General features: G+C 49.3%; 1 long non-coding RNA gene across 1 annotated transcript; it reads right to left on the reverse strand.

The window, feature by feature from the left end:
* Window positions 1-6558: 6558 nt before the first annotated feature.
* Window positions 6559-11419, reverse strand: LOC130531518 (uncharacterized). Its single transcript, XR_008952122.1, has 2 exons — window positions 10219-11419; window positions 6559-8855 (listed from the first exon to the last, which is right to left on the reverse strand). It is a non-coding gene; the product is annotated as an uncharacterized LOC130531518 (long non-coding RNA).
* Window positions 11420-13919: the final 2500 nt, after the last annotated feature.

Raw genomic sequence — 13919 nt, forward strand, 5'->3', positions numbered from 1 at the left:
CTCAGGTGTGGCGGTTTTAATCCCACAGCCGGATTTCCAGATAAGCCCGCCTTTAGTCACCGCCGACTTTAAAGGATCCAAGTAGCCGGATTCACAAAGTTTTAATCAGGCCAAAAGTGTGGTAGAACAAACTCGTGTCCTGGACAATACGGGAAAGTGTTTTCTTCTAATGACGCCTCTCAGCAACTGAGGCTTCAGCTAAGCTAAGCTACAGCTAGCTCAGGATCCAGGGTGACCTCATCAACCAGGAAAGACTAAAAGTTTCTGTGTCCAGTTTTTAGTTTAAACTAAATCCTTTAAGCTCAAAGCGCCCATTTAAAGTAACCGCTAACCTATGCTAATGCCCTGTTAGCGCTGCAGGACTCTGAGTTGGCGGCTCGCCGCGCTGCTCAGGAGTCTGGAGGCCTGTCAGCGTTCACACCTGCTCTCCGAACAGGGTTTTATATCAAAAACTCCCACAAGATGTTCAGGAAATTGTTTCTGTAAGTTATGACAAATCTGCATCGAAGAGCGATTCAAAATCTGGGGACATGTTAGAACATATGCTAATGACGCGCAGCGCTAAACAATTAGCAACCTGTCTCCTCTCATCAGCTGTAGCGAAAGCTCGCTAAGGAAACCACCTTCATGGCTAATATTTGCTAATTCGCTTCTATCCAATAGTAGCTATCATGTGAAATGATCTCGACCAACTCTGACACGGAGGCAGGTCATGTGACCGAGGGGCGACGCCGTGCCAGTAGCCGGCTGAACCTTCCGCAGAGGGAGCGCGGCTACGACACCATCCAAGCTCCGTTTATCTCACCAAACATGATGCTTGCTGCATGATCCGGAGTTCAACCATGGCTAAAGCAACAGTGCTGCGTCGCTCCGCAGCTGCTCTCATCTCGCCGCCGCCCTCATGAATAATAAACGCCAGCGCTGAATTATTAAAGCAGGTTTTTTCTCTCACATCTGCAGGAACTATTATATTCTAATGGCTGATGCTTCCCTTTAATCTGCCAGATTAGATGGATCCACTCTCCTGCCCACACTGGCGGAGGCTGATTACGCCCAGATAATCTGGAGTCGTCTTCAAAGGTCAGATTAAACCTCACATCTGAATAAAAAGGCAGGATTGGTTCTGTTAGCGGCACAAATGTCACCCCCCCCCCCCCCACCAGGTGGATGGTGCCCCCTCCATCTGTGAAAGGTCGAGGGACCGAGGCAACGCTCCGTTATCCATTTATCTCAGCGGCGCCTCCAGAACCGGTTGATCCTCTCCCGAGACGCCTGGAGCAGAATTCTGGGTGTTGGTTCAAAAATTAGTCAGAAAATATAGAAACACAACGACAAAAGAATTGAATTTATTGCTGACAGAAACACACACACACACACACACACACTCACACACACACACATTTTCGTGATTTTCCTCTTAATTATCCACTTGTTGAGCACAAGCCGACTTTAACTTGAGTGAAGTTTCTCTCCCAGCAGCTCTGAGTCCTTCAACTCCGCCGATTCGGAGTAATTTTTTTCCGTTTTATCGAAGCGAACGAGGAGGAGACGGGATGCAGCCTGGGAGAGATACCAGCAGAGGATTATGGGAGTTTGGGAGTAAACAGGAAAGAAGACGAAGCGCAAGGTTCTTAATTTTATGCCACCTTTAATTGAAGTGTGCAACAGGAAGTGGAGGATTAGTCCTGAGGTCAAAGATCAGCGCTCATTTCCATAAAGCGCTGCCGTGTTCACACCGGCCCATTTAGCCCCACGCACGGCTGTCAGGGGTCAGAGGTCGCAGCGCGATAAGACCTCGGGTCCTCCTCTGATCGGGAAAATACGACACGTCCAACGTGCTTCCACTTTCATGGCATGTTGGAGAAGTCAAAGGTGGAGAGCAAAATTAGCATTCATGTTGTGGACGTCTGGGCTCTGCGGCTCCGCTAGCTTAACCGCGGAGAAACGGAGACATTAGCCCACCAAGTGTCCAGCGTCTTCCTCCACTGGACTGGGAGCAGCTGGTTTTGTGCCACAGGGGTCCCGTAGAGGCGGCCTGAGCCACAGGTGACCCAGGTGACCCAGGTGTCCTCCGTCCTCCAGACGTCTGACAGACTGAAACGGGCCTTGTTTCTTCTTGGCTCTGCAGCTTCGTCGCGATGTTCCATCACTTTTCTGGGTTTAAACGAACATCCTCGTCTATTTCACGCACTCGCTGAACATTTCGCTGAGCGACGTGGGCGGCAGCACGTGCACGACCTCGTTAACCGCCCTCAGAGAGACACTTCACCCGCTGGGAAAAAACCTTTTTCCCCTTTAGACGTGAATAACGTTAACGATGTGTGTTGAGGTCTGCAGGTCCAAACACGCTAAATCTGGATTAAAACGCCGTTTTCACATTTTTAGCGATTTTTGCACTCGGGATTCTAATTTGTCTGCTGTGAAAATGAAGATTAGGCAGGAGGACAGCGTGATCAGGAAGGTGCAGGAATAATTAATTCCAAACTAATCAGTCAATGTTGATTATTGGTGAGGTTTTCTGTCGTTTATGGAACTTGGAATTAGCTTTCTTTCCTTTCACTTCCCTCTCTTTCCAATGGTTCCAGGTTTCCAGTTTTCTCGTCCTCGATACTGACGGATTGATTTCTCCCGTTTCTTCGTTATTTAATGCTCGTTAAGTATCAGGACCTGATCCAAACACCGGTGGAACCTCTGCTGTCGATTTGTTTCATCCCACAAGTGCTTTCTCATCTTTCTCCTCCGTTCTTTCTGCAGCATTTCCTGCTTTGATCCTTCCGTGTCTCCGGCTTCCGTTCTTCTTTATCCCATCTTTACCTCCTTTTCCTCAACCTTTTATGTCCTACACTTCCTTCTCCGTCTCATCAGGTCATTCTCCCCTGTTTCGTTCTCTGACTCCCACCCCGAGCAGAGCATCTGTCTCTCTAGGACATCTACATTCCGCGATTCCTTTTCCCACCTTCTTTTTCTTCCTCTTTTAGATGTTTCTTCCCACTTGTGTGGGTCAGGTGAGACTTTCGGAACCTTCTCCCCGGGTCCAGGTTCCAGCTGGGGGCGCCTTCATCTCGCCTCGCGGATCATTCTGAGAGGGGCAGAAAGTGCTTCGTATCTCCCATCAGCTTCTCCCTCTAATGAAAAACCTCCTGCTCTCGTATGATTTTGAGGAGAAGTGAAGGCGACGTGCGGCTCAGCTGCAGCAGGAATCCTGACAGAGGTGGATTTATTTAGCGGAGCAGGTGCGCCGTCCTCGCCGTCGACGCCAAGATGAATGTGTCCACGCTGTTTGTTTAAGGGTTAAAGAACTGAAAATAAAGCTGGTGCATCTTTATTATCTCTCACCGAGGATCCAAACAAAGAAAAACTTAGAAACGGAGAAATGGGAACCAGCCTTGAGCTCGTCTGTGCTAACATCTGCGCCTTAAATCTTCATTAACCGTCAACACCACAGAAGCCAGGAAGGAGACAAGGAAACAAGATGTACGGACTCATTTCTACATGCTAACTCATGCTAAACTCTTCTGACATGGCGCTGATCTGTGTGTTTTCTCCGTGATGGTTCCTCAAACGAGAACCTTCTCCCGCTGCCTCATAACTCGGGTTTTGTGTAACTCTGCGAATTTCCTGAGAAGATCAGAGGATCTGTTTAATATCTTTGATAAGAATTAAACAGAAGAGAGGAGCAAAAGTGTCCTCTGAGGGTTCCTATCAGGAACCATCTGGATGGAGTTTCAGCCCTTTTCCCTGCAGACCTCGCTATGAAACTTTAATTAACGTGGAGCGAGTGTGATCACGCTGCTGAACAACAACAGTCCTGCTCGGGGAAACCTCCCATGGTGGCGGAGGAATGAGAGGAGCTAATTAAATCAGCTCGCCGTTTCCTCCCGGTGACCCTCCGAGACGTCCGAGGAGACGGAGCTGAGAATTAAACATGGACGCGGCCGGTTTGACCCGCCAAGTCTCCAGGTGACATCAAGCACCAGCAGGAATACGTCCAGACCAATAACCTGTGAAGCGGAGCTCACATCTCAAGTTTGATGTTTTCTGGGAACTTCTGCTGCTTTTTTTTTTTCCCTTCAAAATGTCAAAAACTGGGCGACATTTTGAGCAGCAGGTCCCAGCTGCGTTTATTCCGTTCAAAGGGAAGAAAACAGAAAAGGCTGTCAACGGCCGTCAAGGTCGGCAAACGCAAACCTCCGAGAGAACCTGCCGGTTCACGGACGGGCGGGGCGGAAGACCAGGAACCGACGGAAGATTGGGAACGTTGTCAGCGTTCCGAAAACAGACGAATAACGGGACAAATGTTGCTTTTCCTGGGTTGAAGATTCGAGAGGAGTCCGGATGACGCCCGGGAACGCCACCAATCCGAAACCCCCTGCAATATGGCGGCGGCGTAATTAGCTTGTCTCTGATTTCTGAGCTGCTTTGATGAACTTTTGAGCATGAAGGGAAAAGCCTGGAGGGGGACTCTGATCAGCCGATACGCAGACGACGCCGGCGTTTGTCTTCTGATCTCGACGGAAATGATCCTGAATGTAAATTCCTGTTTCACGCGGTTACATCATGAAGGAAAAGCATCGGCCTCACAAAGAAAACATCCATTTCTTAAATCCCGTTAAAAATATCCGCCAGCACGAGGAAAGATGACACCTCCCAGGTAGTTTCACCGGTACCTTCGGTGGCACCATCTCAACCTCTCTGTTCTGTTCTGCTGGGGGATCATTAATGTGGGGCCGTCCGGCCAAACAAGGCTGTTCTTCTGGAATATCCTGCACGCCGCACATGGAAATGTTTAGCATGGCGCTCGCAGCGATAGCATCAAACCCGGTCTGTAATAAATACGCTTGAAAGATTGGCGGCTTATCGCTGGCGGCTCCACTCGGCTTTATTTTACCTGCAGATTAACGCCAGAGATGGTTTCGCTCCCTATCAGGCGTCTGTTTGGAGCACAGGAAACACGCCGTTTCCCATAATCCTTTGATTCCTGCTGAATATCTGAGAAGAAGGTCGGGATTTGGCCCCTGCACATGTCAAACTCACGGAGACGGCGAGTGTTTCTCCGGCGTGATTCCAGCTACGTCCTCCAGAAAGCTCTGAAGCTCTGGATGTTTGTGACCATACAACACCTCACCTGTCCCCGCTGCCTTTGTCATCTTCACTAAGCTCCTCTTTACCTACAATAATGACGCAAACATGGCCGAAGACCTCCTGCTCGCACCTTTCTGTCTGATGTCTGTACCTCACCTCTTCAGGTCTGAAGGTCCCTGGCTCACTTTTGGGGATCTGATGTCACTCCAGACACAAGTCATCTGGACGTGGAGCTCCCACACAGCCGACCCGGGATCCATCATCGCTCGGACCGTCTGCTGGATGCATATTTCATTCATGTCGTCTGCGGCGAGACTCGATCAATCCTCGATCAATCCTCCATGAATAATAAAAAAACAGCTCTACTGAAACCCGGAGCTCATTTACATCCATAAAGCATCGCGGCGGCTAGCACACGCGTCCGTGCACTGGTGTCGGCGCTGGAAAACAAACTTAACAGAGGACAAATAAACAAATGATTCAAAGAAAATTCAAAGAAGATTCAAAGCGATCCGTGCGTCCATTTCCTGTAACCCTGAAAATCCAAATTCCTCCTCAATAATGGATTCAACCAAATGGTCGTTTAGCTAACGAGCGTCCAAACCTTCAGTATGATTAGCGACATTGACTCGGTGGGCTTCCAGTGATTAAAGCCTGAAGAAATGAATTATCCCCCAGTAAATCCAGTCAGGAGCCAAATGTCAGAAATGTATTTGGAGTAATTACAAAATAACCCTGATATTAAGAAACAATTAAGAAATCATGCTAATTTCAAATAATTGTGTCACTGACAACAGCAGTCCAGCCTGAACTTTCTCACCTGTACGCAACTTTGATGTTAATTACTGTGTAGCTTTGTAGCTCCGCCTCCTCCCACCTACCAATCAGGTGGACGGGAGCGTTTCAGCATCCAGGTCTCCACCAGCGAACAGCAGCTTCGACCATTCGGCATCAGAAATGTCAGTGAGCCTAAAAGGCCTCCTGTCCAGAACCTCTGTGGGTCTGGAGGAGGAGCGATGCAGGAGTTACCTGGACAGGTAACGTACAGCTAGGTTTGGCTAGCTTTGACATTTCAGATATTCTCTACAGTCGAATGCACCTTCCTTCAGGTAGCAGGTATGCAGGTAGATCAGGGGTGCTCAGTACCTCGATCGCGATCTAGCGGTCGATCGCCAAGGTTCTATCGGAAGATCACGTGACAATAAAAACAAGAGGTCATTGATTGATCTCCATGGCAGCCGGTCACATGACATCTGAAGTTTGTTGACACTTGGGTCACTGTGCAAATAACAGCTCTAAGCTAACAAGCTAATGAGTTTGTTACCGCGATTTTTTCACTTTTGTTTTTTTTTCTGTTACTCGTAAGAAAGGGTATAAAAATGAGTGGTGGAGCTGGACCGGGTAAGAGGAATAAAACGTATCACTTTTGAAAAAGTGTGAACATCCTGAGGTAGATGATGAATTAAGAAGTGAAACTGGTGAAATTAGACTTTTATAGTGCTCTTTTAACAAGAAATTGAGAAAAAAAAAAAAAGCACAACATCTCCCCCTGGAGGCCGCCCGCAATACATCTTATAAGCCCCGCCCCCAACTACCAAACCAACAGAAACGACCTGTTTTAGGTGAATAAAGTCATCGCTAATGTCAGTAATCTTTTACAGCAGGTGGAGCCCAGTGGTTTTTCCAATTTCCAGAGCGGTCGGTGACAAACGCGCTCCCGCTGCGACGGAGGTGGCGAGAGATTTGTGATTAAACGGCCATTTTGTCATGTGACACGACGCGATGCATCAGCGCGACTCAGTTCATCATCACGATGCTTCTGAAACGGCTTATTTATCGCTCGGTGGCTAAACCCGCGACAAGCTGCTGATGCTCGTCCGAGGAGCGCTTTATTATTTTTTCTCTTTGTATGATGGATCACCAGACGTGCAAATCTTAGCTGCAACAATCACGAATCCCTCACCGCCGTCTGACAGGTTTCATCTCCCAGCAGCCCCGCGGATAATTTATCAGGAGGAAACATCTCAAACAAGGACCTGCAGCCTTAAACAGGAAGCAGCTGAGCTTTCAAACAGGAAGTCCGCACACGTTCCCGATCTTTAATTAGCGTCTCTGTTCCTGCGACCCGCTGCAGGGACCTCCTGATTGGGCCCTCTGCCCTGCTCACTGACCTGACCTGAAGTCTGAGCGTTAGCTCGCCATTGAGCCTCACCTGCACAGGTCAGGGGGGAGTTCATCTGCCACACGGTGGGTTTCTCTTCGTTCCTGCTGGTGCCAAACTCTCTTTTTATTTCTGTTTTCTGTAAATTAGAAGTGATTCCTGCAGGTTTTCCTCATCGGTGACAGAAAAACTGAGTCGTTCCATTTCTGGGATTAAAAAGTTCCACTTCCTGTTTGGGAAGCGCTTGTTTTGTCTGTTATGGAGTGGAGTGGCCCCGCCCCCAAAATCCCAACTGACCAATCAGAATGAACAAATAAATTAGAATTACGCAACATGAGGAACAGCATTCACTTCTCGTGATATTTTAACTTTTACCAGATCCTTTATTTACCAAATTTAAATATTATATGTAGATAAACACACAAAAACCCGCCGTTGCGGTCAAGGGTGAAAAAAAAAAAAATTATAATTATAATTATTATCATTTTGTACTTTGTTACAACGTGAAGTTTATTTCATTTTTTGTCGTGATTTCAGGAACCCGTGAAGAACCAACGCTGTGACCAAAATTTTATTTTTGATCGATGAATCTGGAGCCTCTCGCCGTTACTGAGGCATGCTGGGAGATTATGGCAGGCTGGGGGGGGGGGGGGGGGTCCTCTATATGAATGGGGCCTGGCAGGCCTTAATGCAGCTGTCAGGCGTCCTGGTCCAGCGATGCGATTTCCCCTCGCTCCGCCACCACAGAGATTAGACCACGTTTAAATGAGCTGCAGCCACGGGGAACGGCGCCGGGGGAAACGCCTGTCGCCGCGGCAACATGAGCCACCGTTTGCTGTGCCATTAATCTCACCATTGAGATCGCATCCAATTTGTCCTCATCCGACAAAAACGAAGCCGTAAAACTTCCACCTGCACATTCCAGGCTGTCCCGCAGCGGGACGCTAATGTGTGGACACCAGGAGTCTCTGCCGCCAGGAGCCGGGAGGGTCTGAATGTGTCCCCGTCCTGCTTGGCCGGGACAGTCCACTGTCCATTTATCTGACACCTTCATCGACAGCGCAATTTCATGTGAACCCAACAGAGGAAACGAACTAGCAAAGATGATCTTAGGACAGATTCGCGCTTCAGGACATCCAGACGTTGGTGTTGCTACAATATGCTGAGTCAGCAACACGTTTCTGTCCCAGAAGATCATTAGCAGGGTTATAACACCGCCCAAAATCGGTGTTGCTGACTGGAATAATCCAAAGGTAGAGCTGAAGCACTGCCCCCCTGGTCTGGAGGGTTATTACATCTCCCAGAGCTCCCAGAGTTCCCAGTGTTCCCAGAGCTCCGCCCGTTTCGTCCTTGCTGCCTGTTACATGTTCATCTCTGACAGTTTGTTGGATTAAACGCGGCTCAGATGACCAAGCGGGTCTCAGATTAGGACGATGCTCCTCAGCATGTTGGTGTCGGTCTCAGGGGCCCCAGAACCAGCCAAAGGTTTTAATGGGCAGAAGAGGGACATGGGTCGGGTTCCCAGTCCAGAAGCATTGTGGGACTGGGAGCTGGGACTGGGCCGTCTCTCCACAGGGATCAAATCCCATCTTCACTCCGTTTAAATCCTCATCTGCGAAGAAGTGAATGAAAATAAAAATTAGACATGAGAAGGAACCACAAAAACAAAACTGTCCAGAACCTTTTTTAGTCCCTGTGGACAGAAAAGTCCATCACCACCAAAACATCAGGAGGGTTTGCTCTGAATTCTTTAGTTGAAAAGGATTTTTCCTACTTTGAAAAGGAAAAAAATATTAAAACACCCGGAAGCTGAAAGTTCTGAAGTCCTCCTGGATGTGCAGGTAAACGAGTGTGTGTGGAGGGTTTGATGATGTTCATGGAATTTAGGGCAGTTTGATGAGCAGCAGGGTGGAGAGTGGAGGACGCGGCTCCTGGGACGCCGCCGCACAACGTCTCCACGTTCTTCACCTTCTCCAGCCTCTCTGAGTGTAAAAAGAGAAAGACTCGCTTTCATCTGGATGTTCCTTTGATGTGAAAGGTCACTTTGAGTCTTTGTTCAGAGACACTTTGCTAGCGCTAGCAGCAATGACTCTCTCCTCTCTCCAAGCTATCACGAGTAACGTGGCTTTAAACGCATCGTTAATGTCGTCCCACATCTGGAACTTACTGGGTCCATTTGAGTGATCTTGGCAACATCTGGTGATCTTTTCATCAAACTTAGTGTCCTCACAACCTGCAGCTCTGTGTTAGCAGACAGCTGCGCCCTAGCAACAGTTGCTAACCATTCTGAAGGTTGCAGGACGCGAGGCAACGCGAGTTTCAACACGCAGGTTCTCCAACTTTAAGGTTTTAAAGAAAGAGCAAAAGTTTTTGGATTTGTGGCATCACACCGAGCGTGCGTGCGTTTGAGCCAGCGCGGCAACAGGAAGTGTTTCAGGGGAAGTTCTCGTCTGTCAGATTAGTTAATTAGTGGAAAAGCGGTGGAAGGTTGACTTTAAAGCCTCGGCTGATGTGAGCGGCGTGAACAGGTGAAGCGCTTCCTCCAGCTGTGAGAACCGCCAACCTGAGCGCTACCATGCTAACGCGGGATTAGCCGCGGGCTTCTGTCGGCCCGGTTCCCCAGGTGTTCTCAGGCATTAACAGGGTGACGTTTACCATCAAACACACGTCAGTCGTTCCGTATTTCACCGTTTCCAGATGAAAAGGTAATCGCAGATGTTTAAAGAACTTTTTACTTCTATTTATTTAATTCAATGGAATCTTTTTACTGCAATATTTTTTTTTTCTGCCAGAGTCTTTATAAATAAAATACGATTTTCAGGGCCGGATATTGATCATCCGTCGCATTAAACACCTTAATTATGCAGCCGAGTTCATTTTTACTGATGAATAAAAGAAAAATCTAAAAATGGGGTCCGGTTCTAAATTCAAACGTCAGCAGAAGAAAGAAAAAAAACACAAAAAAGTGTAATTACGTGGAGGCCGATGTGGGATTGATTCGTGACTGCAGGATATCCTCAAACACGGTCCTTAACGATGAAGACGGAGGAAGAGGAACGTTTAAAAATGCAGAAATAATTACACGTATGCGGCAGCTAATTAAGCCGCAGTGAACTCTGAGGCCTCCTGTTCACCGTTCAACACCGGGGATCCTGAGGCCCCTCCCCCAAATGGACCGATGACATCACACATAATAAAAGAAATTAAAACATTAAAGAGGAAGAGAGTCGGGCTCCGTTTCTATTTCAAAGTCGTCATATTAATCGTGTCGGGGGGGAGAAAGAGAAATGTCTGCAGAGAAGCATGAATATTTTTATAATTTAATGGCTGTAATTTATATCTGCACGCGGCTGAAACAGCCCATCAAGGTCCAGCCTGACTAATAACCAGCCGGGTCTCATCTGTGACTGTAATTATAGCAACTTCCCACGCAAATGAGCAGCGAAACAACACAGAGATGCGCAAAAGAAGCGAAACGCAAAGTTGAACTTCCGCTGGATTCAAAGCGGAATATTCCTGGGAAACGGCGATTTTCCCGCAGCTGCCGAGGAAGTGTCCGGCGGGCTCCGACCCACCTCCAACCGGGCTACAAAAACCACTAAAGTGGGAAGTTCGGGGCCCGGTTTTGCTGTGGCTGGATTCCTTTTACAGGAAAGTAGAGAAAGAGAGAAGAGGAAGATGTGATGAAGAGCAGCGCAGCTTTAAGATGACTTTGTCAAATCTGCGGCGTGGATTAGCCAAACCCCCCCGACTGCTGAACATCCTTTCTTCTTCTTTGGCTCCTCTAAGCTGCGGATACTCGCGGTGGCCTTATCAGCCACCGTAGATTTAACAAAACCCTCCAAAGCGTCGACTTACAGGCTGCAGGAGAGGCGGCGAAGATGGCCGCCATTGTGCTGCCATAAAGCTGCAGGAGGCGGCGAGCCCCGCCCCTTCGCCCCCTCCTCCGGCCTCGCCGTTTAATCCCGGGCGTCGTTCATCTGAGGTGGCGTTTGAGTTCCCTTCAGTGATTATTGGCTGAAGTTCAGACGTTTAATTCCAGCTGAACTTTTTCAATGAAGCCTTTAGTGTTTCAAAGGTCTTTTCGATTATTCGACGGTGTTTTTACGATTTTAGTCTGAGGAGAAAAAAGCAGGAGAAAGTGAGCAGCAGCAATTAGCCCGAGGTTGAAAAGTTGTCGCCGTCTTTTTGTTTGGTTGCGTCTTTCAGAAGGGTTCAAACGGAGGAGGAGGCCCGACGTTCTTCTGCGTTCTCTCCGTCCTGCAGAATCCGTCCGAACTCGGGCAGAGTCTCAGTTCTGCCCTTTAGCTCTTGTTAGCATGTTCACATCAAGCGGAGGGCCGTCCCGATTCTTCGGAATCTTAAGGGGAGGAGCTACAAAGCTCAGGAAACAAAGACAAACTGAGATCTTACAGGATAAATCGCTTAAATATTTTGCGTTATTACTTGTATTCTGCTGATGTAGCAACAACGTTTGATGGCGTAGCGGCGTTTGATGACGTAGCGGCGAAGTTTGATGGCGTAGCAGCGACGTTTGATGGCGAGCAGCGACGTTTGATGGCGTAGCGGCGAAGTTGATGGCGTAGCAGCGACATTTGATGGCGTAGCAGCGTTTGATGGCGTAGCAGCGGCGTTTGATGGCGTAGCGGCGTTGATGACGTAGCGGTGTTTTGATGACGTAGCGGCAGCATTTGATGGCGTAGCGGCGTTTGATGACGTAGCGGCAGCGTTTGATGGCGTAGCGGCGTTTGATGACGTAGCGGTGTTTGATGACGTAGCGGCAGCGTTTGATGGCGTAGCGGCGTTTGATGATGTAGCGCTGGTCGGGTGGAGTCTCGCTTCCTCACAGAGTGTTTTCACCCCTTCACTTGCAGATTTAATGGTTTGTTTGATGGCGTAGCAGCGGCGTTTGATGGCGGCGTTTGATGGCGTAGCAGCGGCGTTTGATGACGTAGCGGCGTTTGATGACGTAGCGGTGTTTGATGACGTAGCGGCAGCGTTTGATGGCGTAGCGGCAGCGTTTGATGGCGTAGCGGCGTTTGATGACGTAGCGGCAGCGTTTGATGCTGTAGCGGCGTTTGATGACGTAGCGGCAGCGTTTGATGGCGTAGCAGCAGCGTTTGATGCCGTAGCGGCGTTTGATGACGTAGCGGCAGCGTTTGATGGCGTAGCGGCGTTGATGATGTAGCGCTGGTCGGGTGGAGTCTCGCTTCCTCACAGAGTGTTTTCACCCCTTCACTTGCAGATTTGATGGTTTTGTTGAGGTTCAGATTTGATCGTTCATAAATCTGCAGGCTAACAGTGAAAAAGAAAAGGCAAGAAAAGGAACAAAAGTTAGCTTCTGCTGCTTCATCACACAGTTTTTCCTGGTTTGTCGGGAAGGACTCCAACTCTTTTCTAGGCTTTCTTATCAACTCTAATGATGAAATAACTTTGATCACCTGTCGGTTATTCCTGACGTCATCGTGCGTGTTGACTCGACAGTTAGCGCCCGTCATCAAGCTGCTCACTAGCTTGATCCTCACTAGCTTGTAGCCACTGTAGCTCGTAAAGTAAGAAAACAAGTTTTAGAAGTTGATGTTCCCTGCCTGCCTGTTTGGGTAGTTTTGACTTAGTTTTAACATAAAGATGCAAGTCAGCGCCTCAGACACACGTCAGGATTCTGGAATTCTGAGCTGGGAAAAGTTCTGGTGGAGTTGTTGGATTCGCGCCAGCAGAGTGGTGGAACAGTTATGTGAATATTTTATGTTTTACAGCTTTGATGGTTTCTAAATGTGCTCATCAGTCTAATGACGCTGACGCGTCTCCACAAGAGTCTCGGGGGGGTCGAGGACGATGAAGACAAGCAGATGGCAGAAATAAGACGGGAAAAGCAGCAGAGAATGTTTTTACAATAGGAAGAGACCAGAACTGCTGCAGGAAATTAGACGATTCTTCATCACAATCAGACCTGTCGAAAGCCATGTAGAGGCCGCCGCCCACAAAGAGGCCGCCGCCCATGAGGAGGCCGCCATCCATGAAGAGGCCGCCGCCTATGAGGAGGGCACCGCCCATGTAGAGGCTGCCGCCCACGAAGAGGCCGCCACCCATGAGGAGGCCGCCGCCCATGAGGAGGCCGCCGCCCATGAGGAGGGCACCGCCCAGGAGGAGGCCACCGCCCAGGAGGAGGGCACCGCCCATGTAGAGGCTGCCGCCCACGAAGAGGCCGCCGCCCATGAGGAGGCCGCCGCCCATGAGGAGGCCGCCGCCCATGAGGAGGGCACCGCCCAGGAGGAGGCCGCCGCCCAGGAGGAGGCCGCCGCCCAGGAGGAGGCCACCGCCCATGAGGAGGCCGCCGCCCAGGAGGAGGCCGCCGCCCATGAGGAGGCCGCCGCCCAGGAGGGCACTGCTGACGTGTGTTTTCTCCAATCCTGCATCACCTCAACAACAAATATTACCTGAGCCTCGACCACATCAGCAGCCTCCAAATCTCATTAAGTCAGAGATGGTGGAGGAAGCAATTGTTTTTATGTTGGCTCTCTCTCACTCTCACACACACACACACACACACACACACACACACACACACACACACACTTTCTCACACACACACACGGTCTTATTTTTACTCTCTACGGTGTCACAGAGTAAAAATAAGAGCCGGTGTGGCTCCGCGGGCGCCGCCGGCTCTGTGACC

Source organism: Takifugu flavidus, chromosome 9 (assembly GCF_003711565.1).
Source record: "Takifugu flavidus isolate HTHZ2018 chromosome 9, ASM371156v2, whole genome shotgun sequence".
In the NCBI taxonomy this organism is placed as follows: domain Eukaryota; kingdom Metazoa; phylum Chordata; class Actinopteri; order Tetraodontiformes; family Tetraodontidae; genus Takifugu; species Takifugu flavidus.